This window comes from Ambystoma mexicanum, chromosome 5q (genome assembly GCF_040938575.1).
Source record: "Ambystoma mexicanum isolate Mex_15411 chromosome 5q, UKY_AmexF1_1, whole genome shotgun sequence".
In the NCBI taxonomy this organism is placed as follows: domain Eukaryota; kingdom Metazoa; phylum Chordata; class Amphibia; order Caudata; family Ambystomatidae; genus Ambystoma; species Ambystoma mexicanum.
This window is the reverse complement of record NC_090933.1, coordinates 1,107,017,095-1,107,044,276: the sequence shown is the minus strand read 5'-3', so window position 1 is coordinate 1,107,044,276 and position 27,182 is coordinate 1,107,017,095. Positions and strand designations below refer to the sequence as shown.

General features: G+C 45.5%; 1 long non-coding RNA gene across 3 annotated transcripts in view; it reads right to left on the bottom strand.

The window, feature by feature from the left end:
* Window positions 1-27,182, bottom strand: part of LOC138497906 (uncharacterized) — a 575,846-nt gene that overhangs the window by 110,352 nt on the left and 438,312 nt on the right. For all 3 annotated transcript variants that reach the window (XR_011278663.1, XR_011278662.1, XR_011278661.1), the window contains 2 exons: window positions 9,525-9,717; window positions 5,567-5,637 (listed from right to left, as the gene is read on the bottom strand). This is a non-coding gene — a long non-coding RNA (uncharacterized lncRNA). The remainder of the gene's footprint in view (window positions 1-5,566; window positions 5,638-9,524; window positions 9,718-27,182) is intronic.

Genomic DNA, 27,182 nt, shown 5'->3' with positions numbered 1-27,182 from the left:
TGGGTGGGGGCCTGCTGGCAGGTGCCCCACAGTGCTGGGGGGTGGGGGTGGTGGGGGACATGAGTTGGACATGGGTGGGGGCCTGCTGGCAGGTGACCCACAGTGCTGGGGGGTGGGGGTGGTGGGAGACATGAGTGGGGGCCTGGTGGAGGGTGCCCCTGGTGGCTGGGGGGTGGGGGTGGTGGGTGACATGAGTCGGGGCCTGGTGGAGGGTGCCCCTAGTGGCTGGGGGGTGGGGGTGGTGGGAGACATGAGTGGGGGCCTGGTGGAGGCTGACCCTGGTGGCTGGGGGGTGGGGGTGGTGGGAGACATGAGTTGGACATGGGTGGGGGCCTGCTGGCAGGTGCCCCACAGTGCTGGGGGGTGGGGGTGGTGGGGACATGAGTGGGGGCCTGGTGGAGGGTGCCCCTGGTGGCTGGGGGGTGGGGGTGGTGGGTGACATGAGTCGGGGCCTGGTGGAGGGTGACCCTGCACTGCTGGGGTGTGGGGGTGGTGGGTGACATGAGTGGGGGCCTGGTGGAGGGTGCCCCTGGTGGCTGGGGGGTGGGGGTGGTGGGAGACATGAGTTGGGGCCTGGTGGAGGCTGACCCTGGTGGCTGGGGGGTGGGGGTGGTGGGAGACATGAGTTGGACATGGGTGGGGGCCTGCTGGCAGGTGCCCCACAGTGCTGGGGCGTGGGGGTGGTGGGGGACATGAGTTGGACATGGGTGGGGGCCTGCTGGCAGGTGCCCCACAGTGCTGGGGGGTGGGGGTGCAAGGGGACATGAGTTGGTGTTCATTAGTTCAAGGAGACATGTGCCTTTGCTGGGGGGCATGCCCATGGTGGGTGGGCTGCCTGCGGGACATGACCAGGGATGCAGGGTAGTCCCCTGTGGTGTGGGCTGCCTGCAGGGGCCGTGGAGGGTGTACAGGGTACACCTGGGAGGACCCACACTGTCAAATCACATGTGGAACTTCCCGCGCACCCCTGATATTCACGCGCCCAGGCTATTCACGTGTGGAACTTCCCGCGCACCCCTGAAATACACGCGTCCAGGCTATTCGCGTGTGGAACTTCCCGCGCACCCCTGAAATACACGCGCCCAGGCTATTAGCGTGTGGAAGTTCCCGCGCACCCCTGAAATACACGCGCCCCCAGGCTATTCGCGTGTGGAACTTCCCGCGCACCCCTGAAATACACGCGCCCAGGCTATTAGCGTGTGGAAGTTCCCGCGCACCCCTGAAATACATGCGCCCCCAGGCTATTCGCGTGTGGAACTTCACCCGCACCCCTGAAATACACGCGCCCAGGCTATTCGCGTGAGGAACTTCCCGCGCACCCCTGAAATACACGCGCCCAGGCTATTCGCGTGTGGAACTTCCCGCGCACCCCTGAAATACACGCGCCCAGGCTATTCGCGTGTGGAACCTCCCGCGCACCCCTGAAATACACGCGCCCAGGCTGTTCGCGTGTCGAACTTCCCGCGCACCCCTGAAATACACGCGCCCAGGCTATTCGCGTGTGGAACTTCCCGCGCACCCCTGAAATACACGCGCCCAGGCTATTCGCGTGTGGAACTTCCCGCGCACCCCTGAAATACACGCGCACAGGCTATTCGCGTGTGGAACTTCCCGCGCACCCCTGTAATACACGCGCCCAGGCTATTCGCGTGTGAAACTTCACGCGCACCCCTGGAATACACGCGCCCCCAGGCTATTCGCGTGTGGAACTTCCGGCGCACCCCTGGATCTTCCCGCGCACCCCTGTAATACACATAGCCCGCTCCCCCATCACGCGAACCCCTGTAATACACGTAGCCCGCTCCCCCATCACGCGAACCCCTGTAATACACGTAGCCCGCTCCCCCATCACGCGAACCCCTGTAATACACGTAGCCCGCTCCCCCAGGCCCGATCGCGTGAGGAACTTCACGCGAACCCCTGTAATACACGTAGCCCGCTCCCCCATCACGCGAACCCCTGTAATACACGTAGCCCGCTCCCCCAGGCCCGATCGCGTGAGGAACTTCACGCGAACCCCTGTAATACACGTAGCCCGCTCCCCCATCACGCGAACCCCTGGCCCGATCGCGTGAGGAACTTCACGCGAACCCCTGATATACACGTAGCCCGCTCCCCCAGGCACGTACCCTGCTGAAATCGCGTGTTAGACTTCCCGCGCACCCCGGTATACACGCACACGTATTTTTTGTCAGCGGGTGTCCGTGTTTGTGGGTACCCCTTTGCACGTCATTTTTCCTGGAGGGCCACAGTATGGGACATTCATCATGGCAGTATATAGGTGCGATTTGTTGGCGCACCTTTTGGCGCACATTTCTTACAGCCGCAGAGACGCTACCGCCTGCTTTCTTGTGGCGGTCGTGTTTGTGCCTGTGCGCTGGTTTGAGCGTGCGCTTTTTTCCCCTATTCTATTCCATGAATACGTGTTGTAGGCGAGCGTGTGGGCGTTCCGCGCACTTGTGCCCTGTACTTCCCCCGTGACGCCCACGTTTTGGCAAGTTGTTCCCCATTCCGAGTGTTACGCCCGTGTTCCGCCTACTTTTGTTGCGTGCGCCGCGCTATGTGCGAATTTCGCTGTGGCCTGTGCGATTTTCGCTGTGACCTGGCGCACGCTGTTAGATGGCCTGTGCGCCAACGTGCGCCGCGCACTTTTTTATCGCACATCCGCTGGTTTTCTCACGCACGGCCTTCCATGAATCGACGTGCGCTGCTTTTCGTGCGATTTTCGCAATTGCACTGCGATTTTCGCTATTCCACTGCGAATCGCACGTTTTTGCCCACTTGCGCCGCGCTAATTATTCCATGAATCTGTCTGATAGTGTTTTTGGAATAAGACGACAATTGGACTACTGTGCTGGAATGGTGAAATTCACTATAAACTCACAGGAAGATCCACAAGAATTTCTAATGTACTTACTATTAGTACTGGAAAACAAAAACATACCTATAAATGATACTCTGTGCAACAATGTGACACAAGAAGAAATTCCCAATGAACGCTTCATATGTATATCAATACCAAATTGTGAATCCATTCCATTTCAGCAACTTGTACAAAATGCAAACCATGGTAGATTATGCTCTATCTGCAATTCAGATAATCGCTCCACGTTAGTAATACAAACACATAGTAAATACGTAATACTAATGCTTCTACGTTACAATGCAGATGGTACCAAAAACAACTGCAAGCTGACTGGATTCACACATAGTCAATTATCACTTGGTAAGAAAACCTTCACAACAATAGGTATAATCTACCACGCAGGAGCCACAACCAATTCAGGGCACTAAACGGCATATATAAAAAAGAAATGTGGATGGTTTGAATGTAATGATAGTACCATTACTCTAAAGCAGAGATTACCAGCAAATCGTACAAACGCTTATTTGATGTTCTTAAAACCAAAATTTGATAAATAAACTGTATTTAAACCTTTAAGTAAATTTGTGTTAAAAAAAATGTAAGTTAGAATACTCCAAAAGCTATCTAACTGCTCAAAGATTCTACAACAACTAATCAGATAAATGAATACCACTAAATTAGACCAAAAAATACACAGTTAGAATACGCCAATTGGTATCTAACTGTCCCAAAATTATAAATTTGTGTTAAAATTGCCAAATGGCCATGCACCCAAGACTCTATGCCCTGGCAACAACCACCGCAGCATATCACATCCATAGAGTCAAACATTTCAACTATGATCTATGGGAAACTTTTAATGTCCGCGAACAATGTGAGTGTTCTTAAAACACTTTGAACTTACCAGCGAACAATACGGACACCGTTTTCAGGACACCCCCTACGAACATTTCAGAACAACGCGATAGTTCTTAGAACACTTTCAACTTAACAACGAACAATACGGACAGCGTCCTAAGGACACCCCCTACGAACATTCCAGGACACCGGGAGTGTTCTCAAAAACGTCTTCAGAACACCCCCATTTTGTTTATTTGCGAACATTTCAGGACACCGCGGGTGTTCTTAGAACACATTCAACTTGACAGAGAACAATACGGACAGCGTCCTCAGGACACCCCCTACGAACACTCCCCGGACACAGCGAGTGTTCTTAGAACCGTCTTCAGAACACCACCATCTTGTTTATTTGCGAACATTTCAGGACACCGCGAGTGTTCTTAGGACACATTCAACTTGACAGAAAACAATACGGAGAGCATCCTCAGGACACCCCCTACGAACATTCCAGGACACCAGGAGTGTTCTTAGAAGCTTCTTCAGAACACCACCATCTTGTTTATTTGCGAACATTTCAGGACACCGCAAGTGTTCTTAGGACACATTCAACTTGACAGAGAACAATACGGACAGCGTCCTCAGAACACCCCCTACGAACACTCCCCGGACACAGCGAGTGTTCTTAGAAGCGTCTTCAGAACACCCCCTGTGACGGAGTCAGTCTCTACATGTTATCGCAGAATCTAAATGGGTTGTAATGTATAGGCATTAGTTCAATCAGGAAGACCAGGAAGTCACAGACGTATGGACTTTCCTCTAATGTTTTACACTCTGTTTGGGTTGGCTAGGAAACATCTCGAGAAGAAGGGAATTCGGAGGATGACGGTTTGGTGTGGGCGTATTGAGGAGGAAGGATCAGCTGTTTGAGAAGCGCGGCTGCCCGGTAAAAACAACGAAAGAGAAGGAAAACACAGTCCGCTAGAGGTGACAGTAACGAAGAGAATCTGTGCAGAAATCGAGCCGGACCGATCGGGAGAGTGAAATTGGCGAAGCGAAACCTCACGGCGAGCCGACACAAAGAATCCTCATGCGGTCGGTTTTCGCCTTCCCAGCTGAGCGAGACGGCGAACGGAGGTGAGTGGAAGAGAGAGAGAGAGAGAGCGCTCCTGTTTTCACCTATAAATTCACCGAGTGGTTTAAGCGACCGTTGTCGCGGAGAGGCTGATGAAGCTAACGCCGTTGCGTTCTAGCCTAATATCTCACGTATGTTGAAGGAGATTATAAGAAGTAGGGGGGTTACGAAATAAGCGCCGTTGCGCCAACATTGTTGGGAAAGAGTGGAGTTTTATAAAGTCAGCGCCGTTGCGCTTGTAATGAAAGTCTCACGTGTGTCGGGTGAGATGATAGAAATTAAAGGGGAACTAAAAACCAAGCGCCGTTGCGCCAACGAGATAAAGAAGTAAGGAATGCCGTCTAGAGAAAGAGGTGTAAGAACGGCCATTCACATGTGATAGCCTTTTCAAACAAACTTAAAGAGAGGGAATAACCAAAGAACTGCATCCTACTTACATTACAGCATTATTTGAAGCAGGGTGAACAGAGAGCTAAAGTAAGATGTGAAAGGACCGTTCAACACACTTCACCTACAGTCACGAAGAGACTTTTACCGACAAGAGTTCTGAAAGTAAATGGAGTGAAGGAAAAAACTGATAAAGGAAGGGAGAAATAGACATTACAGAAAAGGACGTTTTTCTTAAAAAAAAGACAAGAAGAACGAAAAGTACTGAGGGAAAACATCCTAGGCAGAGTTGCATGGAATAAAGGTGGAACTAGTTGAGACATTTTTCAGTAGACACTTACCTGAACTTAATGTGGAGATATCCTCATGCTGAAACTCATCTCCTTCCAGAAAGACGTATCCTTTTCAATCTCTAAAGCAAAGAAAGAGAAAAATATCTGTTGTTAATAATAAAAGAAGTGGATTCTCGTTGTAATTCACACATCTTATGTAGTGGCTCCGAGTCTGATTCATGTGCTAAAAATCATACTACTACAGAGAACAATACGGACAGCGTCCTCAGGACACCCCCTACGAACACTCCCCGGACACCGCGAGTGTTCTTAGAAGCGTCTTCAGAACACCCCCATTTTGTTTATTTGCCAACATTTCAGGACACCGCGAGTGTTCTTAGGACACATTAAACTTGACAGAGAACAATACGGACAGCGTCCTCAGGACACCCCCTACGAACACTCCCCGGACACCGCGAGTGTTCTTAGAAGCGTCTTCAGAACACCCCCATTTTGTTTATTTGCGAACATTTCAGGATAACGCGGGTGTTCTTAGAACACATTCAACTTGACAGAGAACAATACGGACAGCGTCCTCAGGACACCCCCTACGAACATTTCAGGACACCGGGAGTGTTCTCAAAAACATCTTCAGAACACCCGCATTTTGTTTATTGCGAACATTTCAGGACACCGCGGGTGTTTTTAGGACACATTTAACTTGACAGAGAACAATACGGACAGCGTCCTCAGGACACCCCCTACGAACACTCCCCGGACACCGCGAGTGTTCTTAGAACAGTTTCACTTTGCTTGCGAACAAAACGGACACATATTGAGTCCTTAGAACACCCCTCAGTCAGTTTATTTAGAACATTTCAGAACACCCGTGATGTCCGCAAACAAATCGAACACAAAAAGAACGTCTAACACATAAAAAACACAACTTTCATCCTATCTCATACACTCCCACCCTCCCCAAACACTCCTACACACCAACACACTCTACAAAATACACATTTTGAACAAAGTTTCACCGCGCTGTCCGCGGACGTCCGCGAATCCAAGATGGCGGGCGTTACCAAAAAACCTGACGGGCTTCACGCTCCACGCCGTCCAATCAGTGAACACGTTGCATGTCCGCGAACATCAGTCAAGACGATTGACCAATCAGGACACTGTCCGCGGAGCGAACAGGGAAGTTTGTCCGGGAACCGAACACAGATATCACTAATTTTTTTTACCTACTTTTTGGTCATTTTAAAAAAAACTACTGGACGGATTTTCACCAAATTTGCAAAAGCATGCTTTCGGGACCAAGCCGCTGCTCCTGGTTCACATTTGGTGGAAATCCGTCCAGTGGTTTGGGCTGTAGGCGCGAGCAAAATTTTGGACCCCCCTATAACTTTGCCCCCCCTGGACGAATCCTCACCAAACTTTGCAAAAAAATTCAGAGTGACCCAAATACTTTTTTTGCAAAGTTTGGTGAGGATCCGTCCAGGGAGAGCGAAGTTATTAGCCACCCAAAAAGTGCTCTTCTTATGGAAACAGCAACTTAACCATAACTACATGGCCACTACCGTGGCGATGTAATATATATATATATATATTGTAAAAAAGCTTTTGTGGTTACTTTGTCATCCAAACTTTGACATACTGATATTTTACAGCTATAATTTTGAACGACTTTACCTCGACCTGACCTTAACTTGCCTTGACCTTTAATTTAACGGGGCTGACCAATAGGGCAAGCAAAGGGCAGGAGAAGCAAAGGTCATGTTGAAGGAAGTGTACCAAAGTAACAGCGTTGTTGTTGTGAATGTCCAGAAGTTCTGCAGGGACACCTTCGAAAGCCAAGCTATTTCAAAAGGAATGAGCACCATGATTCCAGCCTCTATTATCTGATTATTGACCAGGGACAGCCTGCGTAGAGCACATCACAGTCCCACTGTATGTAAACGCTCCTTCACATTTCAAACAATTTTGCCATGAATTGAAAACCATCGTGAGTAGCCTCGGGGGGTGAGAAACACTCATGCGGCTTGCAGAGGCGTCCTTCCTCCTCACCACCAACCACTCGTGACTACATGCCCTTCACAGCTGGGCCAGGCAATGCATCAGCCATTGTTACATCGCTGCCTGGGCCACACTAATGCACGTGTTAAGATGGCAGCCATGTTTTCGGTCCCATACAGCGTGCATTTCACACACGTTGACTGAAATAGAAATTGGCGATTGTGTTGGGGCGACCTGTGAATCCTAATCGCCCATGGGCACAGAAACTGTTCTCACTCTGACTGTGAGAAAGAGGTATGGCGCCTACGTGCAGACAAGGCGTGTGTTTCCCTTGCGAAGGCCTAATCACAGTAGCCATCTTCACAGAAGTTATTGATCAGACGAGTTATTTGTGATTTTATTTCATACAAGATGTTAGGCCATTTAATGATAAACATTTCAGCTTCTTGCCAATGGGACAGGTGTCCCTAACTGAACTGGCGAATAAACACAATGGGGCTCATTGTAAGTTTGCCGTTGTGGGGAGAAAAGAAGTGGTGATGCCACTTTTTCTGGCAGTAACTGATTCACTGTTGTTTTTCCTGCATGGCTGAATTATAACTTTGGAGGTGAAGTGGAGGATTTACCTCTAAAAAAAAGCTGGAAGTGGATCCACCACATACCACCAAAAATCAGTGATTTTACCATGTGGTAATTCCACCAGTGGTAATTCTAACAAAAATCCCCATGGTGTCCTATGTACTCAAAAAACAGAGATTTACCACCACTTCAGATACCGCGGTTACTGCAAGGGACCAAGTGGACAGAACGGTAATCGAGTTTGGTGATTAATTCAGCTGATTTACTGCTAAATTACCACCAATCTCGTAATGATCCCCTGTCTCGGAGGATAGCTCAGGGGCAATGAGCTCGCCTTGGAGTCAAGACGATGCACAGCAACACAGGTTCGATCCCCGGGTCCGTGCTTAGAAACCTCTGGGTATGAAGCGCGTTATAAATAACCAATTGAAATTTAAAATGAGAGACCCGACAATTATGGTTAACTCTGTAGCCTTCAACAATGAAAAGGCTTCATTGTGTTGTACCTTTCTTCCAAAGATGTTCTGGGCCTCATATACAAAGCAGGCCGACCTCTAAAAAGCCTGACCCCTTTAGGGACTGGCCGGAAGTCAACTTAAAGCCAATCTAATCAGCCTACTCAACCCCTTTTTCTTTCATTTTCAAGACCTGTTGCGTCAATCCTCTCAATTCCCAGATGCACATTTCATTCCACAAATCTGGAGTCTGTAACATGTGGCTATCCAGATGCTTTGGACTACAACTCTCAGAATTTCTCGCCATGAAGAATGCTGGATTCAGCTGATGGGAGTTGTAGTCCAAAGGATACGGGAGGGCAAAGGTTGCAAATGCCTCCCCATAACAATCCACATAGCGACCAGAGATGAACAACGGTTCTACAGTTTCTAAGAGTGTGTATCAGTTCATGTAATTTCCCACTCATTGTCACATTTCTGCTCCGGAGGCGGCGCCTAAAAGACACCCAGTCTGTGTTCGAGCAATACATCAATTGCAAAATATTTTACAAACCAATGCTCCTCATAGAACTGAAGATACGACCTCTCCTTTCATTACTGCAGATGTATACATTGGTCAAGGAGCAGCTGACAATCTCGATGCTTGTTCAGTATGGAACGTAACAAGAGAGCAAGTAGCAGAGGGGGGCGTACAAACATCAAATGAACTGCGTGCCCCAAAGCTAAAATATATTATTTGCTGGTGGGGTGCCGGAGCTTACTCCAGCTCTTGACTGGAGGTAAATCAGGCCACCCCACCGGCAGACTTCGGTGGCGCGGGAAAATTGGCGGTCATGGAATTACCACCACTATTCATCCTGCACCTCCAACCTTGTGATGAGGCCCAACGTATTGAACGCTTAAGTTGTAAACATATGGAAACCCACTTTATAACCTTTAATGTAGAGTAGTAAATTGTACGGCCCAAAAATACTTACGTCAGCTTGTACTCGAATGGAGGCGTGCATCAAGAACAGCGAGGAGATTTGCAAATGGGCGGACCAATGCCAAGGTGTCACTTTGCATCATGCCTTTTAAATATTCCTAGTCACTTTTCACTGATTAAGCCCACTTCAGAAAGCCCAACAAGATCCACACAATATCCTTGAGCCATTTCAATATTCCGAAATTCTGCAAAAAATAATAATTATTATTATTCATATGCTGTACACACTACAGCCTACACTGGTATTTCATTCATGTAGTAAATGGAATGTCTCCACTATCATAGTCCACCCTCTCTTTCAGATCTGCTAGAGGATCTGGAGACCATGCAAGAGGCAGTGGTACACGGTATGAATCCCCAAAACATGACATAGCATGCATAACATAACATAACCAATGTATTATCTCTGGACCCAAATATGTTTTTTCTCTTTCAAAACGTAAGGACTCACGCACACGCAGCACTGCAGCAATTATGTCACAGTGAGCAAAGCAATCAGGGGTAGGCGGGTCATTAGCATGCTCGGATTCTCCCCTCCAGTTTTCAGGGCCTTCATGGTCCAGAAAGTGACTTATTAATTCAATGTGCATGGTGGAGCAAGCGGCTTTCACTCATTCCATGAAACAAATGCAATCTTTGTTTATTTGTAAATAATCTCAAAATATTTAGGTTATTTGCAAATGTAAATGCAACGACTGTTGTCCCTATGACTCTTCATAGGTTTTTACATGGGATGGGAACATAAGCTGCCCAGGACAGACACATGCCACTGAGAAGATGTAGAGTCCAGTAACTTGAGGTTGAGATATTCATTGTTCGGAAAGTGCACTGCAACAGCATGCCACTAAACACAAAGAAAGGACTGGTCACCCATGCTCTCCCTGCATGTCTCAGGCTGGGTGTGTGCTCTGAATGATCACTCTAGCCATATTTTGGAGCATGGAGGGGGAGGGGTGAATGGAGGCCCCCGATACTTACTAAATTTGAAAGCTCCATGTCCTCACCATGGGTGTCCTGTCAGTGAGGGCGTGTGTGTGCAAAACCATTGCATCACCACTTTGACCTGAGCCAAGGTAAGTATTTAAAAATGTGTAAGCATGTACGTACGATACATGCCTGTTTGAATGTGTGTATTTGTGGAGGGGGAGTCAAATGAGTGTGTTAAGGAATTTCAATATGAGTATATATTTGTATTTGTATATCATGTTTCCAGGGTGCATCGCAGCCCTCCATCCCCTGTCACATGTGTGAAGGGAGAAAAGGGCCCTCCACAAATCAGGGGCATGTTTTTCCTGGGAAATACTGCTGTAACTGGCTCAGACAGCATTAACATGTTTTACATATGCATATCAGACAGCGGTGGGGCAAGTCATCATAAAAATTGATACTGTGACAAAACTGCTGTGTATTTGCACAGCCAGCATGAAATTGTATGTTTACAGTGGCAATACTGCCATACATTAAGAACAGTCAGCAGCAGTGTGTGTGTACAGTGGCAATGCTTGCATATATTGGGCACAGTCAGGAAGGCACATATGCTTTAGAGGGACAGTAATGGCATATATGGCATACCAATCATGAACATGTGCTTTACATTTGAAGTGCTGGCATATATTGTCAGAAAGAAACATATTGGATTGAAAAGCTCAACTCTATGCAGCCAGGTGGTCTCAACCAAGAATGCAATTTTGCATGTTTTCTTTAATTCTAATTGTATTGGTTCATACGTTTGAAATGTTTAAATTAATGAGAAAAGAATTGATTGTAAGTATGCTGCTGATTATAAAATGACCAGCCATATGTGTAACAGGTTGAAGCTCATTAAAGAAATCAATTTTGTGTTTATTATTAAGTTGATTAGAACACATTAGAGCGATCAATTTGTCTATATTATCTAACATGTACACTATGAAATGCTTAATGAGACTTGTTGTAATTTTCGAATATACCTTTAACAAATAATACAAACAAGAGAAGGATCTAAGCTGAACCACTGTAGTTGAAAGGACCATCACATTATATACATAGCTCCAGTATTAATAGTAACATGTTCTTACGAATTGTTCACATTAGGTTGTCATTGTGAACCGTTACCTATTGATGGAAAATCACGTATGGCGTGTCCGAAGAACGTATTTTACCGTGTAAATGTTATCATTAATGTTTTTGTAGCATTTACCCATTAAGAACAGCAGACGAGCATTGTATAAACAAAAAACATTACACCAAAATGGCCGCCGGCAGGCGATGGCGCCATTTTTTCAACATAAAAACAGCCGGGGCAACCAGCAACGCGTATCTATGCGAGCGAGGTGCCCTGCAGCTGTAATACAGTTCTACTACAGGTAAGAATCCCCTTGCGGGGAGGCAAAGTTTTGATAGTTAGAGGATTAACTTTACAACAACTTTTTTTAGATTTTAAATCTATATTTGTTATCATCCAGATTGCCAGAATACACAGGAAGTCACATAGAGGCTATACATCAGCACAATTCAGAAAGAACGCTGAAGTGGAGCAGGAATTGGAATAATTTCCAACAAGAAAGTTAACATAAACAAGGCTAAAGTTACAAAGCGACATTGTACAGGTACATTTATTGAGGTTGCATAACGTTATGTTTTTGAAGTAAGAATACATAAGAACAAGTGTGTATATTTTTGAATGATCAGATTTATGAGTACCTTAGTTATTTACTGATTTTGTATTTTTTTCTTTATTGTCATTATTCCCTGAAGGTGGTCTAGGATAGACCGAAATGCATTGGACAACAGAATGTTTGCAAATGGCCTTATAAGGATGAGAAATAATTAATAAATACATTTATACTTTAATTCATCGAATCAACTGGAATTCTTTCAACATATTCTGAGAATTAACAGATGTTTTCAAGAAAGCCCAGTGGGATTCCCACATAGGTCCTTCCAGCAGACCGTTGTAACTAATCCGGTCAACATCATACCATATATTGTGGAATAGGCATCATGAACACATGCTCTTCAGCGGCAGTGCAGGTATATATTTGTATCATTATAATTTTGGTTCTATGGTGACATGATGCAATGGGTGAATGCCATCGCGGAATGAAACACTCCTACAAGCATACATGCATGTACACATATTGTGCATCATGAATTGTGTTTTACATCGTCAATGCTGCCTTATATTGTGTGTATGTGTAAGGGTGCATAAGAAGGAGGCTGACACAAAGGTGGCATGTTTGGGGCTAAAGACCTTTATTGAATAGGAAAGAAAAAGAAAACCTATTCCTATGAGGCATTTCCCTGCCTCAACTGAAGAGATAAGGTAACTGCCAGGATGTCTGTCGACTCAAATTTGTCCAATGTTCTTTGTCAAGAAAACCCTACTACAGTCCCTTACATTAGAAACTAAAGAATAAGGCAGTACTGTTCAGGTTCCAGCAGAATTACTCCCTTCTCCTGGCTCACGGTTCCCTGTTTCTCAAAACAGTCTCATGTCTCACACATTCCCAAACAATGCTTTTATTCTTATTCTACATGGGTAAGGAGAATGTGTCCCTTCTCCCAATGTCCTGTCTCGCATAGCCTGGGGGAATGACTCCCTTCCCCAGGCTTTTTGGACATTACATCTGGTCCGGACTACCAGGAAAATGACTCCCTTCTCCTGGTATCTGGTTATCATTTCCTTACAACCTGGGGGAATGAATCCCTTCCCCATGTCTTCTTTAAATTTGGCTTCACACCTACAACACCCAATACTAAGCGTTAGGAGGGTCCATGACCCTGGCTTCTCCGATTCTTTGATTTGACTCTCTTGATTCACTTCTTTGCCAAGCACTGCGGCTAGGAAGATGACACGTATCACTTTCTTACTTTGGCTCCAGACCCTGGTGTCTCTTTCTTTGAACTGGCCCAACAGGTTCACTTCACTGCCAAGTACTGCCACGAGGAAGAGGACATATCACTTTCTTGCTTTGGGTCCCCGACCCTGGTTTCTTTCCTCCTTTAAACTGGCCCACTTGGTTTACCTCCCTGCCAAGTACTGCCACAAGGAAGATGACTTGTATCTTGTTTAGGTTCCCTGACCCTCTTTTGGATGTCAGTGGGTTTATCTCTGCCGCTGCTGTGAGGGACTCTTTCTCTCAAGTTCTCTTCCTAGTGTTTGGGGTCCTCAACACTTCCCTGGTCATCACTGGGCTTCGTCCCACCATTGTATTGAGGAGAAGGCTTATAGGCTTTCTGCCACTGCCGTGCCACCGAAGCATTATGTCTGTAAAGGGGCCTAGGAACAACTGCATGCACCCTCTTGGTGAGCCACCCTGCATCCCCTCCAGCTTTCCATGCCACCCTTTACTTATCACACAAGCGTACACTGAATCAGCTCATGGGAACTCTGGCAGGGAGCCCTGCATTCAGGGAATTTCCTATAGTTCATAGCGCCCCCTACAGTGATGATTTCTTTAATTCCAGTTGAACTGGAATTTACTCTGTCTGTAAGGACCGCATTATTCCATCACAAATGAGGGGCAATCCTAGATGACTAAACCCAAAAACAATCAGCCTCTCAGCAGGCTTCCTCCACTTTGCTCTCCAGACAGGGCACCTTGTCTCAGTTGCAGGTTGCGCGTGCAAACCAGCGCTCTCCCCGGGTTACCAGCTTACTCTGACCAGCCGGTTTGAAACTCCGGTGTGTCTCTCTCTGGTTCTCTTTGTCCAACCACTTTTATCATGCAATGTTGAGGGTTCCCCAGCTTCTCAATATAGTCCCCCCTGTGTGTTGGATTTGTGTTCTTCACAACTCCTATAGGTTTCTGGGTCTCAGTACCTGACAGACAGGTATTCTTTATCATTGCTATGCTTTTGCTCTTCAAAGTACCAGGCTGATAATTTTCTTCTGGTTTTACATATGTAAGAGGAGTCTGGTTGTCTGTCGTCTTATAGGATGATATTAGATGTATGAGGATAATGAAAAGAGAACTCATCATTGGAAAGGGATCCCTTGATCTGCGGGAGGGAGGGTCTCTCCCTGTGGGGTCTCACTTACCGCCACCCTTATGGAGAATATCGCATAGCAAGCTCACATCTCTAGCCTCACAAAGAAGGGGTCCCCCCTAGGGAGAAGTGATTGAATCCGCGATTTTTCACATAGCCCTCTACCCCAGAATTCTTCGTCTCTCTGTACAGGAGAGCACTCTCCCAGTACACATTGAAAAACCCAAACCAGGGACCACACTCTGAGCCTGTTCTTCTGCCTGATTCTGCAGATACACTTGTGTGGAGCCATCTCTCTGCATCAGACAAGTATGATGTATCTGGTGACTTTGTCTCTTCTTCCTAAGAAGGAGCCACCCTCTTTGAGGCTAGAGAGGTGTGTCCATTCAGCAAAACCCTCCCAAGGGATTTTCTAAAGTGGGACCTCACTGGGAGTGACTCCTCCACAGGGGACAAGGACTCTCATTCCCATGGGGAACTCCCTATACCTAAAGTATTTTCTGCCTACACGGGAGTAAGAAAGACCAATATCACATCTATGTGGTAACACTAACATTACCTCTATGTGTTTGGCTCAAGGTAGTGATGAACTGCCTACAGGCTAGACAGCCCATCATGAACAGTCCACCGCTTTTCCTTCTCAAAGCGAGGATAAAGGGCCAACAACCGTTGAATGAAGGAGTAGAAACTCTATGGCAAGGTGAGCCAACAGCGTGAAAATGTCGGCGAGGGGTGGAGCCGGGCAGAATCGTGTATTCAGTTTAAGTCATTATGTATTATTTTCCAAGCATACCATGAAAAGGGCTGTTTGTCTTTGCAAGAGAAATTCCCGCCTTACCTACCAAGAAGGACGTTGCGCTCGGCCTCTGCCTTTTTATCAGATCCTGCCGATGCCCACCTCCCAACAGGTATTCCTGCTTTGTAACCTATTTTGGTAACGTGGGCCGAGAGAAGGCAATAGTATTCAGGATCGGTGTGAGCTGGTGCAGAGGCAATCTATAATGGTACCACAAAAAAATGATTGCGTGGATCATTATGAGAGTGTGATTGGAATAGGAGATCTCACTTTCAGAAACAGATCTTCCCACATAATTGTATTATTAAAAATCACAACAGGTCAGGACATCCCACCCTCACATGATGGCATGTGTCTTGTCCACTAACTCAGGCCATAGCAGAGCCTAAGGGCCCTGAGACCTCTGAAAATGCCCTCACTGCACTCGGGACTTTAACTTGGTCTTCAGACCTATAATGCCCAGTACAACCTCCAGGCTAGGTCTATCCAGTTTCATGTGTTTTCAATTGGATAGTGCTCAATGTATCAAACTATGAAGGATGAAGGCTTCCGAAATGTGATGATGTAACCATTGGTTTCACACAGATATTGGAGGCGAACACTCAACTCACTGAGCTGCAGTATTCTTCTGTTATTGTTGCAGCCTGTTGTTTCGCTATTTTATTGCAAATCTGTCCCGGTTTACGAGTAGCTTTTGAAAGCATTTGTCCGGTCGGTATATTTGTGTCGATTTATGTAACTTTACCTACTCAAAAACAGTTCCTTGTGCGGCAAAGGTAACATGGCAGAAGAAGCGCTACAGAGGACCGCTTTACATGACTTCACATTACAATGAAGTGAGTTCATTTCCGAGTTTTGACTTTATTAACAATATTTGATAACCCGTCAAACTGAGAATTTTACATTCCTACTTGAAAGTAGGCCAGCACTACGGCCCAGTATTGCTCTGAGTGTGTGATCACACAGCACAGTGAGGTCTGGAATTTTCCAAAATGATTGAGGAATAAAAAATGGAGTTCAAATTACCCAACTATATGTAATCAAAGAAAGGCCTATGATGTTGCTCCATTTAACATAAAAGTAAAGGGGAATTCGATAATTTTTGCAGAAAACCTGGGACTTTCAAAGATGAAATCCAAGCTGGCATTCTGTCTGTCCTGAAGAGGTATTAAAGGCTTATTCGGTTTCACGGGAGTGCTTTTGTACTTGACGTTGGTCATTCTGCGCGTGCTGGCTGTACGCGTAGGGCAGGCTCTCAAGCGCAGAGCATCACATCTCAAGTGCACCCTTCTCTCACTCTTTGTCCTCTCAATTTACCTCTGCTACCCGTGTGCAACCGGGGATGACAAATGATGTGCATTAAGTATGAAACATAAGCATGATGCGAACATAAACCATAGACTTTGAAATATGAAGTCAAATGCAAAATACAACCTCATGGCACACAGGAAAGAAACGGGGAAAATATGCCTACCTATAGGACGACCAGATACATAGAACAAGAATTATAATGGCTAAGAGACATATAACCCACTAATCCTATGCTCAAATCTCTGCATACCTAACTCACACGAAAATCCAGACAAACACCTTCTCGCTCAGCAAACCACACTCACTTCGCCACACTGCAACAAGAAACAAACAACACATAAACCGCACCAACAGCACGAGGTCTCGCATCGGTCTGATATTCACACCAAAGCTCAGCTCACAGTGAAAACTGAATGATGCTGTCGACAGCAAACCACTTTTTCTCACTATCCTATTCCCTCTTCACACGACTAACCCATCCACGCCCTCTTGTTTGCAGATCTGGCTGAGAGCCTGGGGACCAATTCTGTTGGTGACGGTGCACGATACAAATACCTTTAACATTAACATGACATATGCGTATGGATTGTATGGAACGTATTTCGCCCATCACTGCAACTAGTCGGACTCTCTAAAAGATAACGTAATGGGGCATGGGGAGTAACAGTTAGCCCCGAACCTGCGGGCGGTAACGCAAATAAATTTGGGCAGTATCCCACCCAGGACACCGCCCAACTCATGATGAAGCCCAATGTCTGCTAAACGAAGAACAAGTGGCTGAAACGTGCAAATCATATATATATATATATATATATATATATATATATATATATATATATATATATATATATATATATATATACATATATATATGGATATTTTAAAAAATGAATCATAAAGTTCGATTTTAATCATTTATGTAAATACTAGGAGTTCAGTAATATCACATCAATAGGGCCTCATTTGGGGTTGGGCAGAGAGGCAAAAATGCGGCGGTAATGCTATTACTGCCACATTACCACTCTGCCCAATCCCAAGTTCGTCCAGAAAGTGGGGAGATTTACCTCCAGCTTTTTGCTGGAGGTAAAGATCTCCACTTTTCACCAATTTGCGGCGCTATTACCGCAGAGCTAATACCGCCAGCGGTAATAGCGCCATTACTGCCCCATAGAGTCCTACGGACTGGTCAAAAAATGGGGAGTAACAACCTTACCACAATTTGAGATTTGGCGCTAATAGCACTGGACCTAGTTGTGGTAATGTGATTTGCGTTGGTGGTATTCTGGCAGATTTACCACCAGGATACTGCCATACATGCATAGCCTTAATGTATGCATGTGTCACATAGCTCTCTCTGAATACTATATCTAGCTGTAAACGAGAGCCTATGTTGACATCAGAAATATGATAATTTAGATATTGGTAAGCCAAGCACAGTGAAGGGGGACCGGGGAGCAGCACTTTGGGAGACAGTATGGGAGAGCGAGGTTACTGCGTCTGCTCCTTCCCTCTGCCCATACTTTAAGCAGGGGAGGACTGACCTCCACTGAACTCTGGAGATGTCCGTGCAGGCCTTTCCCCATGGGCCACTTCTGTGTGGCTACCCTGTTTGCTGTGCTCCTCGTGGCCTCTCTCCTACACACTCCATTCCCTCCCTTGTTTGAAGTAAACGTGTTATGAAGCTTCCAATCCACAATTTTGACCCACTTTTTCCATTGAACCCCCAAACCCTACCTAGAGGGGTGGTCTTGCTTGCACGGAGTAAAATGGAGCCACTTTGAAAAATATTTACAGGGCCAATTGTTGTTCCCTGTCCGCCGCCGACTTTAAAAATCAAGAATTCACATTGAAAAACTGGGCTGATTTTTAAACAAGGTTTTGAAAGAAAGAAAGGAACGGCAACTTTCACGTCTGTGCTCGATATCAGTTTAAAGAGCAACCACCGTGAACCGAACATTACATTAAAGAAATTGCTTCACAAACAATGTTAGGACTGCCCTTTTAAAATACGAGAAAACAGATAATACCCTCTAAAGAAAACCAAAACCGTGGCTGCCGAATTCAGTCTTTCAATTTGGATTGGACTTTGGTCAGATCAGAGAGACCATCAGCCAATGAATGCAGGACCATCAAGTTGACCTAATCCCACAGGTAACAGCGATCCAGCTCGTGCCTTTAAACACCCAATGGTCCTGTGCTGGGCCTTGCCTTCATTGTAAGTAGACATTGGGCCTCATTACAAGTTTGGCGGTAGCCTAGCCGGTAAAACCGGCAGGCTGCCGCCAAATTTGCAAATATTTTCAGCACCCGCGAAAGGGCAATTACCGGGTCATTACGGCCCGCCGGTCCCGGTAATTGCCCATTCGCGGGCGCCGGAATCAAATGCTCCCCTTTCCCATATGAGCCCCAAAGGGCTCAATGGGAATGGGGAGGTCGGATGCACCGGCACCATTCATGAATGGTGCCGGTGCATCCGACATGCTCTACTCGCGGGTGTTGGTACGCCCGCCAGGTCAGACCTGGCGGGAGGGAAGGCACCCGCGAGCAGAATTCGTAGTTTGCCAGTCCGGTAACTACGGTACCGTCAAGCTTACCAGTACCGTAGTTACCGGACCAGCAAACTTGTAATGAGGCCCATTGTTACATAGCAGGATGCCTGGTGTCGGAAGCAGAGTGGTGTGATCCCACCCACCTGCTCGTCTGGTTCACTCATTTAGATCCACTCTAATTTTCATACGCTATAAGACCCATTGATAATCTCCAAACAAATAGTCCCTTCCATCCGCTGATTGCATTTTTATTTTCGTACCGATTCACTGTTCTGGCTCAGAAAATATGGGGCTTTCAAATCTGAATGGCCATTGACAATTGGCTGCGGATCTTCTGGCTCAGGATGGAGGAAGGTCGCATCCATGGGTCGCACTAGCGAACTTGACACATTAGGATTTAGCAACCATTGGTCCAACCCGGCCAGCAAGTCCTCCACAAGTAAAGCAGAAGTTAAGAGAGCCTATGAGTTTAAGTTAGAAAAGATAATCCTAACTGATGTTGAAAAATCATGCCTGCTGACAAGATACTGAGGCATTAAATTACCATTGGGATACGAAGTGTATTTCAATTATGTGAACCCCAAATATGAACGAGCACTAGATCTGATATTCCGGATCAGGATCTTACCGCTAGCAAGTGTCCGTAATAAATGGAAGCCAAATGCCTGAGCTAACTGTCCTTTCTGCACACGCACAGTCAAGAGTCTGCATATATATAAGGAAGAGACCCCCGCAGTGCCCTCATATTTACATATATATGCGGTGAAATGAGGCTGAGGAAATTCGATATTTAGTTACGCGGAGTAATGTGATGCGCAGGGGTGGCATGATACCGTTAGGTTCACGGTGGGGGCTATGCCCTACGTTGTTATGCCAATGATGAGCGTGCAGTTTTCTCCACAGAGACTTTTCAGGTATATGCCTGGCGTATCAGGCACAGGTATGTGTGTGTTATTTACAGTTCCTGGAATACGTATATAACATACTCAGCCTGTTTAGTAGCGTGCTCTCCATGCGGATGCTTTACTGAAACTTCTAGTTTCTAGCTCACTTTAGTATTTCATTCTTGATGATTTTATTATTTTAAAGGTTTTTGATCTGACCATGTATTAGTGCCCAACATTGGACCTGGAACCACTCCTCTTCTTAATTATGCTACGCAATGATACTTTTCATTACGGATGTTAGTATCATATAGAAAACTGTGTTTTTTGATTACCTTATACCTTTTTTACACAATTGAGAGGCTGTAATGTACTCACTTTGTTTTTTATATTCTATTTACTGAAAATGTGTATGTATATTGTTGAGTTCTTTTATTATATTATAATATCTAAATAAAGCTGAACAAACGAACACTTGGTTATATGGGGTCAAGTTAAAACCTGGCCAAGCTAAAAGCAAGTGTCTGGCTTTTGTGTATTCTTGATGGCCCAGACATGTGTAGTCCGAATAACTCAAAATGTTCAGTACTTGTCACCTCTCACACCACATGACAACAAATAAATCAAAATAATCCCTTTTCAGGATTTGCCCCATAACATGTAACAAGCCTTGGCAAAGCCATCAGTTTTGGCTTGTGTGGCATTTTCCAGGCAGTGATAACATTTGAACATTTGCCAAATGGTAACAGTACATACTACCGGATTGCCTGGAAAATGTCAATCCGAGGGTATAGAAGGGCCGAAATGGTTGGCTTTGTGAATGATTCTCTTAAAAGCAATTCAGTACAACATTGTACAGACTGGACTGGATCCGGACTCGTAATGAGACAATTGCTCAAGCTTTATGGTAAACCAACGGGAGAAGAAGCTAAACTAAACTGTTTGCCGAAATAGCTGCAGCTCTTCCATAATTGTTTCTTTCGATCCCAATTCATGAGAACACGCTTAAATCTGTCCCCAACTAAGGAATTTCAAAGATCACGTAAGCACGAAGATGGACTGGCTACATGCAGGCTATGCAAAGAAACCGCGTCAATAGAAACAATTAATCACTTGGTGATGACTTGCGCAGCAACTAGAGTCTTAAGAGGGAACCTTATGTCAGGAGTGGTCAAGAAGTATGGCCACAGAACGGAGGATGAATGGTGGAAAATTCTGCTGCCAGGTGAACGTGTGCCAATCACGTTGGCTTTGGTTAAATGGGTACTTGCCATTTTTAATCTCATGGAACATGTCACATAGCTACCGAGGGAATGGTTAGCTAGTGTCAAGAGACTAGGAAGCCCTATATGACATTTGTATAAATGGTGCTGAGACGTGGTTTCATGAAGTGGCTTTTGTCTTTTTAGAACAGTTTGGCTTATATGCTTTATATTTTGATACAATTTTTTGCCAATAAAAAAAAGCAATTCAGTACACGGAACAGATGCAAGGACACCCACAGTGCTTAAAATACACGTGGCTGAAAGAATGCTTGCGTTTTATTACACCATGTGCTGGTTCACAGCTGAAATTAACCCTTTACCTTTGAGAAGACTGATTAGAAATAACAGAGACGTCCCATTATAAGCATAGAACTTGCTCAAAGCGATCCCAGTAGTATATGTTGTGGACAGCTAGCGGGTCGGAATGGCCACAGGGACTGCCTTGGAAATGAACAGTGGGTCAGCAAATTACAGAGCAACACCCACAGTCTTCACCAACTCACATTCCATATGCAACCTATACTCTCTTCCCATGCCAATGGTTTTGTCATATAGGTAAGCACTTACAAAGCTAGCTAACAGCCAACATTAAAAATGATTAAACAAATAAACAAAATTATGCCGACAATAATTTAGCAGCAGATGCCAACCCCAAAAAAATCTCAAGACCTTTGCAGTACAATGCAAAACAAAGAACTGATCCACAATTTCTCTATCATCAGCATCATATGATCCGAAAAACTCAACACACGCAGAATCCATGCAACCAATACAAACCCAAATCAAGGCAAGCATAATCTGCTTTAAACTGGTCACACTCAACACTGAGAACATACAAAAAGGAAACCACAATCCAATATCAATAACACCAGCTTCAAGCAAGTCACAAAAACACAGAACACAAAGGCAAAGCAAACATCAACCTATCCCCACAACACCACCATCAGTGGGCCCAATCACACACCATCTCACATACAACAACATACAGGACAAGTAAAGCAAAGGCAACGCCACTCTGTTCTAGCTGCAAGAAGAACATACATCTTACTTTGTCAAAAAGCCCTCTATGCAGTAAACAATGAGAACGAATGTTGACAAAGTAGATGACCCTCTATTCAGAGTTCTATGTCATTCCATCGCCAGGTTTTTTTTCTGCAGTTTTATACTTCAATTTTTGGCTGAAAAAACACATTGGAATATTATTATTTTTATTTGGGGGGTGGCGCTTCAATCCCCCCCTTCCCAGTTATTTACTACCCATTCCCCACACTCCCTTTCCCTTATATCCCACCCCTGACCCTCCATATTTTTCGATTCGTTTTTTCAGTAAAGAAATCAGCTGAAAAACAAATCAGCTAAAAAAAAAACCTGTCGATGAATGAACGTCATACACTTTTTAGTAGCACACGGTTGTTTAGTGCCTAATAAAGTGAGGGCTTCAAAACAAATAAAAGAAAATTCAAGTTTTTAATGTAAGAATCCGAATTTGTCATTTGGCCGCAGAAGGCCACCGGACCTTCATCTGCACTTGACTATCTGGCAACAAACTGCGGACGAGGGATTGCACGGTTGCATGCATTCCAGTATTCTTATGTTTTCAGTATTACAGCATTCAGATATCTTATGTTTTATGACTAATTGTCAATTTTATGTAATGAATTTGCGAAATCATTTGATCAGTGTATTTTATGTTGGAAAAGTTGTATTTCAACTAAAACAACTGAAATGATATTTTTTACAAAAAAAGGCCTTAAACCTTTTCCTTGCAAAGGTGACATTTGCCCTGCAAGCCACATCATAGATTGTGCTGAGATCTTGGCAACACTCATTGTCTCCTCCATCAACACCTCCTTCACCTCTGGTGTTGTCCCTACCAGCCTTGGGTTCTCCCCCTCATAAAAAATGCCCTTGCTTGATCCTATGATCCCCACCAACTACCACCCAATCACTATGGTCCCCTTTTTAATAAATATATTGGACCCAGCAGCCTATCTGCAAATCCAGAGTTACCTGGAAGCAAACCATAACCTGGGCCTGCGCTAGTCACGGTTCCGCCCGGGCCACCGAACCGAATCAGCCCTTCTTGATTTAAAAATTCAGATCGATGAGATTACGGACAAAGGAAAGCCGGCACTTCTGCTACTGCTAGACTAGTCTGTTGCATTTGACCTGGTCGACCACAAAATCCTAGCTCATCACCTCTCATCTTCTGTGAACTTCTCCCCTGAAGCCACGAACTGAATGGACTCCTTCCAAAGCAAAAGAGTCTTCTGAGTAAAGACAAAAAACACCAGCACCCAACCACCACCCATCACTTGTGGTGTACCACAAGGGTCTTGTGTATCCCCTACTTTGTACAACATTTTCACAAAACCACTCTTCCTCCTCCTAGATTCAATCAGCATAGCTTATACAAACTATGCTGATGATACACAAATACTACTCCCCCTCTCTGACAATTACCTTCAGGACTCGAGCCCCCCAAACTCTATTTACACGACTATCCAGGCTTGGATGGCTACCCACCAATTGCGTTTAAATGATGACAAGACAGAAATCCTGCTGGTAGGCACCCCACTGATGATCAAGAAGCTTGATCCACAACATTCCTCCTTCACCATTGACAGTATCACAATTCCAGCCTCACCTTTTGTAAAAACGCTATGAGTATACCTGGATGATACACTTTCCCTCTCAAGGCAAGTAAGTGCTATTGCCTCTTGAGCGGCCTACAGAAGACCTTGCCTCTCCACAGACAGTTGCCTCACTATAGGCAGGGCCACAAAAGGGTCAAGGCTCGACTATTGCAATGCCCTCATTGCTGGCACTTCGGCTAAAAATATCAGAAAGATTCAGGTTATAAAAAGTAACACACTAAGAGCGACCCTAAACATCCCCAGACTGGAACATATCACTGCAGCTAGAAAAAATGCCAGCTGGCTCCCTATTCACAAGCATATTCTCTTTTAAACACTCTCCATCACGCACAGATGCCTTTCCAATCATGCCCCATCCCCCATTCACAACAATTTGCAAATGTTGGGTCCTTTAGACCGACCAAAGGGCGGCCTGTGCTCATCGCCCTACCTAACCCAAAATCAAACGTGCCAAAGTGGGAGGCCCCAGTTTCCCTTCTACTGCTGCCAAAAACTGGAACCTCCTCCCTCCCTCCCTGAGAGCTGAGAACTCCTACTGGATCTTCCGCAAATCGCTAAAAACACTTCTGTTCACCTAACTAATGCTCGCCTTGCCTCATAGGCAACGGCCCCACCTGCAAAGACTGTGGCGTCCTTTTACCCGGAATGTACGACAATGACATTTCTTTTTAAGTATTATGCAACGTGTCTGATATATAACTGGTCTTGTAACAGTGCCTTGATGCCCTTGGGCTTAGCACACCTTATAAATGTGACAATAAATAAATAATAAATAAATAAATGTGCGTTTTCTCCTTAACAGAATACTAAGGATTGGGAAACAATTAATATTATGCACGTCTGAATAGGAAATGCCACACACATCAAGGGATGAAAACATCTGAAGTATCTGGTAGATGCAGACTACTGTGAATGATGCAAGGAAACCAGGGTGTACTCTAGAAACTAAATTGCAGCCTCCTGATTCAACCAGCCAAGAAACCAAAAAACACCCTCATGTCCACAAAAATATAATGAGCAACAAGCATGTAACTCCATGAAGTTAGCGATAATGGGCACTGACCCAATGAACCACTGGTGAAATTAATGTGGGTAGGTACCCATGCTGATTTGGTACTGGCAGGGCAGGGCTGGGCAAAACAAATAATTTGGGAGCAGCACACTAGGTAGCATGGGTGGAGGATGTCCACAGCAAATAGGCCTGGCTAGGTATGTGGTCAAATCAAACAAGAATGGGCACCAGAATATGTTGACCTGGGGTACTTAGCTTAGCCAGAAAGGTAGGCTTGTCATTCGACACCCCAAGAATATGGTACAGTGGAGTAACTTTGCTAAAAATGTTGGGGAGGATATGACCTCTTAGTGAAAGGGGCCCCTGCCAAATGAGTGGGACAAAATGGTGTGCCACAAAAGTTGGGGGGGGAACACCCTTGTCCCCCCTAAAATGACACCCATGCATTCAGCACCTGCCGCCAAATCCGATTTAGCTTCTTGCAATCCAGAAAAGATCTCAAGACTTGCCTATGGAATGAGTCTTGTGCCACTGGATCTCAGGCCACTGGGCCTGCACCAACCTAACTCTTAAAGGTACCAGTACATCTATGATTGACACACTGTTCAAACCCTAAATTCTCATTGACAAATCTGCACTCAACCTAGAATCACTACGCTTCACACCCTCCAAATGATGTCTTTCCCCTGAACTTGTCCCATCTCTCCACTACACGTCTACTCATGTAAATAGTCTTGCTCAGCACCCCTCTACCAGTTTACCTTGTTTGGTGACCTATACTCTCACTGTGCTATGTATATCACTCTGATGTGGGGGTTGGGCCCTGTGAATACCCGAAATAAAATAAAATAACATCCACATTATACCTCATCTGTCAGCTTATATACACTTTGGACATTGCTTTTAAGTACGTGGTGACCCGCTTCTTGAGGTTTTGAGATGTTGACCAATTATTGGAAACTTATGGCCCAATTTCAGAATTTCTTTCAGTCTGGTCATGTTGCAAGATCTTTGAGGAGCGTCAGGCCTCCATTCTCTATTGAATGAAGCAACTCCTGCTGTAGCAGGGTGCTTCCTTGACAACTGATAATACGTGCACTGTTGCAGTTCTGGCCACAATCCACGAGAAGTTTGAATTTTTATTGAGTTGATACAGGGGTTCGCCATCCTCTGACATTGCTGTACTTGCGACCAGCACTGAGCAGGAAAGTGTAGACAAAAGTGAGTGCATGAAAATTCACAGTGACAGGAGTGGGCATGGCTGTATCGCGTGAAAATAATGTAAAAAGAAATGCCGAATGTGCTTTTACTGCGCATTTGGCGGTAACCAAAATACTGAATCTGTTATCCCGAACAAGGAAAGTGAGGGGTGCGGGGGTGTCCCCCGGTCCCATTGAATGGTTTAATGGGTTCAGAGATTGCGGGGTGCCCCTGCTTCCATTACATGATCTGCGGGGGACAATAAAGTGGAAGCAAACAAAAAATACCACTCTGCAGCGCCAGTTCCAACCCACGTTAGTGAAAGTGAACTGACGTTGCAAGGAGAGAGGGGAGTCAGCGGCACAGCAAAGAAAGTAATGTGTTGCCGATAAGTGTGTATGGGTAAACGTGTAGCCGGTACCCATATGCGGGTGATGCGAAAAAGAGTGATCTCTGCGATCACTGCGTGGTGCAATTTTCAAAATCGAAATTTACGTAACTGAAATGATGGCATGTGCAGTGATTGCATAGATCCGGTATGGCAACTGCTGGCAACCTTTTTGGGGAGACATTAACACATTGGGCCTCATTACGACCTGGCTGGCGGAAAGGCACCCGCATGCAGAACTCAGAGTATGCCGGTCCGATAACAACAGTGCCCGTTGCCTGAAGGAGAAGGACAATCATTCCTCAGGAACTGTGCTTTAAGGTCAGACCTGTGCAGGTACTCCATGCCAGCGGCATATACTAAGGCTTGGTTAATCATTTGTCTAGGAGTGAAGGGCAACAGTGAAAAAACAGTATTGCAAGTGCAGTGGCACAGTTGACATCCTTCCTCATCATAGGATTTCCTTCTGCCCTTATGCTGCAGAGTCACGGGCAAACATATTACTAGATTCTAGCAGAGCAAGCCCTTTGGCCTTTGGATCATGACTTCTTGTCATCACTGCATACGAAAATAATGTGCTCAGTATTAATCTGTGCATGTGGAGAAATGGTCATCTG